General features: G+C 47.5%; 1 protein-coding gene across 5 annotated transcripts in view; it reads left to right on the top strand.

The window, feature by feature from the left end:
- Positions 1–718: 718 nt before the first annotated feature.
- BANF2 (BANF family member 2) overlaps positions 719–6,000 on the top strand; it is a 51,160-nt gene continuing 45,878 nt past the window's right edge. For 2 of the 5 annotated variants that reach the window (XM_086701627.1, XM_025932514.2), the window contains exons 1-2: positions 719–891; positions 5,564–5,685. The gene's annotated coding sequence lies outside the window, so the exon portion shown is untranslated. Of the gene's footprint in view, positions 892–2,689; positions 2,856–5,563; positions 5,686–6,000 lie in introns of all 5 variants that reach the window. The other 3 variants (XM_086701624.1, XM_086701625.1, XM_086701626.1) reach the window with 2 other exon arrangements.

Genomic DNA, 6,000 nt, shown 5'->3' with positions numbered 1-6,000 from the left:
AAAGAGTCAAATGCTTAACCGACTGAGCCACCCAGGCGCCCTTTATCATTAAAATTTTTAATAATGGCTGTGTTTAATGAACTGCTTGAAAAATTCTTGAAAATGTAACAATCAGCTGTTGTGAGCCAGTTGGCTTCTCCACACCGCTGAATATAATAGTCATCTGGACCAGAGTAGAGGGTGTGTGTGTGTGTGTATGTGTGTGTGTGTGTAAGAGAGAGAGGGAGACAGAGAGAGAGACCCAACGAGATTTGAAAATATTAGAACAATGAGATATTGTACGTGCTCATGTTGACATTTCTGCACACATCTCATTCCTTGTGTGAACTTTGAACTCGTTGGGGTCAGTAGCTCAATCTGATGCATCACGATGCTCCTTGAACACCTAGCCCAATGCCTTGATTCTGGCACAAACTCACCCTAGGTTGGGTCTCCCCAGAAGACATTGAGGAAAAGATTTGAGTGAAGGCAGTTTATTTGGAAGGTGATCCTAGGAATCACCAGGAAGGGAGTGGAGAAGTGAGACAGGAAGGGAAGATGGCCAAAGAGCAGTGCCTGGTCAGCACATTTCCTCTCTAGGCAGCTGAAGCCTTAATTCCAGCAGGGAACTCTGGGAGACAGTGTGGACTATGCCTCAGAGTCACCCAAACTGAGAAGCAAGGAAGCTTGGGTACTTATTTACCAGCTCCTATCCACCACTGGTTGAAGGCTACTCCTATTTCCAGCCCACACTACGGATGAAGTCCTGAGAAGAAGGTTGCTGGTGTTTGTGATCAGAGGCTGTTGAGATGCACAGGAATGGCAGACCGGATGTGAGAAGCCACCAACCGTGTCGGTCAGGAACTCCTAAACATTTCTTGAAGGAATGAACAAACGAGCGAATGAATGAAGGTAGGGCCCTTTGGGTGCTTTTTTTAAAAAAAATTTTTTTTTTTAACGTTTATTTATTTTTGGGACAGAGAGAGACAGAGCATGAACGGGGGAGGGGCAGAGAGAGAGGGAGACACAGAATCGGAAACAGGCTCCAGGCTCTGAGCCATCAGCCCAGAGCCTGACGCGGGGCTGGAACTCAGGGACCACGAGATCGTGACCTGGTTGAAGTCGGACGCTTAACTGACTGCGCCACCCAGGCGCCCCCCCTTTGGGTGCTTTTAAACACAAATTTAAGATTCAAAAGTCTTAGAAGAGAACGCAGCTCCTTCCACTCCATAGGCAGCACATTTCAACTTTTGCAAAAACTAGAGCGGAAGACCTATGATACCCCAGATGATTTAAGCTTTGCAGTAGTGTTACTTAAAGTCAGAGGAATTTTATTATGCACTTAAAGAAAAATCTCTATAGATGGGTTAGAATAACTGTCAAAAGAAAAATAGAACTTACACAAAGAAATTAGATGGTCAGCGTGAACCTAAATCACCCATTTTTACGGTTGCTAGTGGTAGTAACAGTTAACTCTGGTAAGAGTGTTTGGTTTTGTGTGGGTGACATTGGAAGGGAGCTTGGAGTTAGGAGTTTTGTAAAAATGAGGACTAACCCACTGGCTGGTTGTGAGCACCCAAAGAAAGCAAGGAGGCGGGGGGGGGGGGGGGCGGGAATAGATGGATGATGTTTATCTGGCACTTGCCTGTTTCTAAAATGCTTTGCAAATGATCCTGACTCGAACCACAAGAGAGACGTGGTGTTATTGCTCCCCTCAGTAGCATGCGTGGCAGGTGACTTCACACTTATGACAAAGTTGAATAAGCCTCGGAGACGCCAGAAATGGCATCTTTCCGTAACACAACCCTCTGGGGTCTGGAATCACCCTCCTCAGTCTGCGATGGGAAGTACCAGTCGTGAGTAATGTTTCGTGGCCCTGAGGTCAGCTTGGCAGGGCTAGATGCCTCTCACTGGACATCCTGGGACAAAGCCTGAGAGCCACTGAGTTAGACGCACGACAGGGCTTCATTTTTCCAGCCATGTGCACAAAGCATCCTTCACCAGCCTAGCTGGCTAGACATCTTGCCTCTTCTTTGTGATGACCAGCAGTGAGACCTCAGGACTCCGGAATTTTGCCCCCCGCCCCATTCCTGATTTACTTCATTCATTCAATAAATACTTACGGAGCATTACTGCACACGAGAGTCTCTGCTAGGTGCTAAGAATTCCGCAGAGAACCAGACCAATAACACCCTATGCTCCCTGAGCTTAGAGTCTGGTAGAGAGGGGGGCAGGCAATCAATAATTCATTAGACTAACGTTCAGCTTGTGGTAAATGCTCCAAAGTAAACAGAGTGAAATGGTACAGAGGAACCGTGAGAAGACCTGAACGTCTTTTTTTTTTTTTCTTTCTCTTTCCCATCCATCCTTCTCAGTTTTAGCAAACGTAACCTTCCCAAACTACTGCTTCCATCCTGCCTTCGCCCCCTCAGGAGCCACCACATCAAATCGTTGTTTCTCTGCCAGACTTTCGTGGAATGCCGTAGCCCGCTGGCCGCGACCTTCGCCAAGCCGTGGCTATTCCTATCTGCGCCCACCCTGTGCCTCAGCCCCCAGGAGGCTCTCCCCACTTCTGATTAGTATCTCTTGCTCCCACCTTTCAAGAGCTGCCTGTGGCCCTTCATTCCAGAATCAGGTGCTAAGCTTGCCAGGCCCCCTCTTGGTGGAGGTGCAACATTGGAGCGAACCTGCTTTCTCTCTGCCCTTCCAGAACCCACAGAACCGTTTCCTCCAGAAAACGTCTGGCTACAGTCCTCCTCCCCACCCTCATGTCGAGGCCTCTCTGACACAACTGGGCACCAGAGTTCACTGGCAGAGTCTGTGTGCAGGAATCACGACTCTTCGACGATGATAAAAACTTAGAAAAGGCCTATGTCGTACGTTTTTCCTTCTGGATTCCCTGGGATTTCAGTTCTGCAGTGAGCTGCTTCAGGTTGGGGAAGTCCTTTCTTTGGTCTTAAGAAAAAAACTGTTTTAATGTTTATTCATTTTTTGAGACAGAGTAAGTAGGGGAGGGGTGGAGAGGGAGGGAGACACAGAATCTGAAGCAGGCCCCAGACTCTGAGCTGTCAGCACAGAGCCAGATGCAGGGCTCAAACCCAAGAACTGCGAGATCATGACCTGAGCCAAAGTCAGATGCTTAACTGACTGAGCCACCCAGGCATCCCTCTTTTGTCGATCTTAAATCACTCCCACGTCACTGTGTACTTGCTTTTTAAACGCTTACTCTTCCCAGCTCTAGGGCAGAGCTAAGGCACCCCGCTCAAGACCTGGCATCTGCTAAGTGTTCACAGAGTGCATGTCAGTTGATTAGTAAGTGCCTGGCACTTAAAAATCATTATTCTATACCCTCCTCCAGGTTCTCCCCTCCAGACTTTAAAAGTATGGGTCCTTGAGCCTTTCTTCCACGTCTTTTCCCAACCACTTAATCATCGCATGGCTCTTCTCAAACTCTGTTAATCAGATTTTTTTTTAAAATCATTAGTGAGAATTTTGAAGAAGGTCTTTAACCAGAAGCGGAAAAAAAAAAAAAGGTATGAGAAATTCAGAAAGAGCCTGCTAGGGCGGTTGAGTTGAGCCCTCTGCTTCGGTTTGGCAGGCCCCCCAACCAGCTCATACATCAAGCCGCCTGTCTTGGCTCAGCACGACCGCCCAGTCTCCACCGATCTGAATGTGCACTGCAGAAAAATTAGATTTGGTGGGATGAGAACATTGCCTGTAACGCCGTTGACATTCCTCTTCAGACTGCTAATGGTCACTGTCGTCAGAAAAAATCCAGGCCTGGGCAGAAATCAGTTAGCTGGTTTAATTTAGGCAACTTTGGTTTCTTCTTCCAGTGTCATTATACTGGGAGTCCATGGATTCTTTCAGAGTTCTAGGAACTATCTGTGGTGTGTGTGTGTGTGTGTGTGTGTGTGTGTGTGTGTGTGTGTGTGTGGAAGAGAGAGAGGGAGAGGGAGATGAACTCAGACTAAATCACGCTAAAGTCTTACTGACTTACCATGCAATGTCTCTTTTTATTTTTAAGGTTTATTTTTGACAGAGAGAGAAAGAGAGCGTGAGCAGGGCAGGGGCAGAGAGAGGGAGAGGGAGACACAGAATCCAAAGCAGGCTCCAGGCCCCAAGCTGTCACCACAGAGCCCGACGTGGGGCTAAAACTTATGAACCTCGAGACCACGATCGGAGCTAAAGTTGAACGCTTAACCCACTGAGCCACCCAGGCCCCTCAATGCAATGTCTCTTATTAAATATTTGCACCAAACTGACTCTAAACACAGGGGAGGGTGAAGGTAGATATTGAGGATGGGCGGGGGCTGGGGATTCCGGGCTCTAAATCATCTGTATTAGGATGTCATTCAGGTATACATAAATAGCCATGTATGTATTTTTGCATTCTTCTCCAAAATAAATCCACAAAAGCAGATGTTCTAAAAATGGAAATAATTTTACTGTTAGTTTTATCAGAGCAGTATATATGAATACTATACATAGTGCAGATAATATAGGAAAAATATCATGAAAAATATTTAAAAATCATCTGAAGTTCCAACCCCATGAGGTAATATTTCTTACTTTTTTCCTTCTACACCATTTTCTATTCATAAATACACAAAGTTCATTTTAACATAAGCTTTTAAATTATCTACCATTGGGGCGCCTGGGTGGCGCAGTCGGTTAAGCGTCCGACTTCAGCCAGGTCATGATCTCGCGGTCTGTGAGTTCGAGCCCCGCGTCAGGCTCTGGGCTGATGGCTCAGAGCCTGGAGCCTGCTTCCGATTCTGTGTCTCCCTCTCTCTCTGCCCCTCCCCCGTTCATGCTCTGTCTCTCTCTGTCCCAAAAATGAATAAACGTTGAAAAAAAAAAAATTAAAAAAAAAAATAAATAAATAAATTATCTACCATTATATAAAAACATTCTATGGGGTGCCTGGGTGGCTCAGTCGGTTAAGCGTCCAACTTCGGTTCAGATCATGATCTCACAGCTCGTGAGTTCGAGCCCCACGTCGGGGTCTGTGCTGCTGGCTCAGAGCCTGGAACCCACTTTGGATTCTGTGTCTCCATCTCTCTCTCTGCTCCTCCCCTGCTCATGCTCTGTCTCTCTCTCTCTCAGAAATGAATAAACATTAAAAAAACTAAAAATAAAATGAAAAGATTCTGGCTCTTTATCTGGTGGCATCAGTTCCCAGCACTGGGGATAACCCACCTGTTTTCCAGTTTGGAAAGCAGGACCTCAGGAGTCACCTCTCCAGGAATCATGCACATTTCAGAAGAGGAGGGAAGGAGATGGCAGAAGAACTTTCTAGAAAGTACTGGGTGGGCACTTTAAGGGGAGTGGGGGTGCATTCCTGCCTCTGGTTAAGTCTGCCAGGGCCCTGCCCTGCACTCAGCCAGTGGACAGTGGGTAGCCATCGGTGCGGGCAACACGCAGGGGTCTCTGCAGGCCCGTGAGCACCTTGCAGTGCACTGGTTTTTCCTAAATGACCCACCTACAAACCTACATTAAACTTCCTTGCAAGTGGGCCTCACCCTCCTTCAGCAGAACGCTAAACACGCCAATTCCTAAAGAAGTGTTTTCTTTCTTCCAGGCAAGGAAACTAATGAGCTCCATCTTTGGCATGGATCAGAAAATTCCACCGTGGCGCTGACCGAGCTTATGCCAACACAGAACTTTAAAGAAACCCCACAATGAGAGCTAGGAGGAACAAAGGTAAGGCTGATAGGCCTGAAATCCTTGCTCACAGTCGGGGAAAGAAAAAGGGAAGAGAGAAAGGAACAAAGTACCTGGCTGGGAGAGGTGTGTCCAGTCGGAGGGAGGTGCTTTCCCAAGCCGTTCTCGGAACCATCTGTCTCCGTGGGCAGCACAATGCCCTCCTTATTCCCCGTGTCCTCACGACACGGTGGCTGACTTGGAGCCTTACCCGGCACAGCGTCAGCGGCAAACGTTCAGACCTGCGGCTGCCGGGCACATCTTAGCCAGATTCCCTCAGCCACTAGGGTGGGTTTCCACTCTCAGCAGAGGTGG

Source organism: Puma concolor, chromosome A3 (assembly GCF_028749965.1).
Source record: "Puma concolor isolate L17-30 chromosome A3, mPumCon1.1.hap2, whole genome shotgun sequence".
In the NCBI taxonomy this organism is placed as follows: domain Eukaryota; kingdom Metazoa; phylum Chordata; class Mammalia; order Carnivora; family Felidae; genus Puma; species Puma concolor.
Note: the sequence above shows the minus strand (reverse complement) of the source record. Positions and strands in the feature narration are given on the sequence as shown.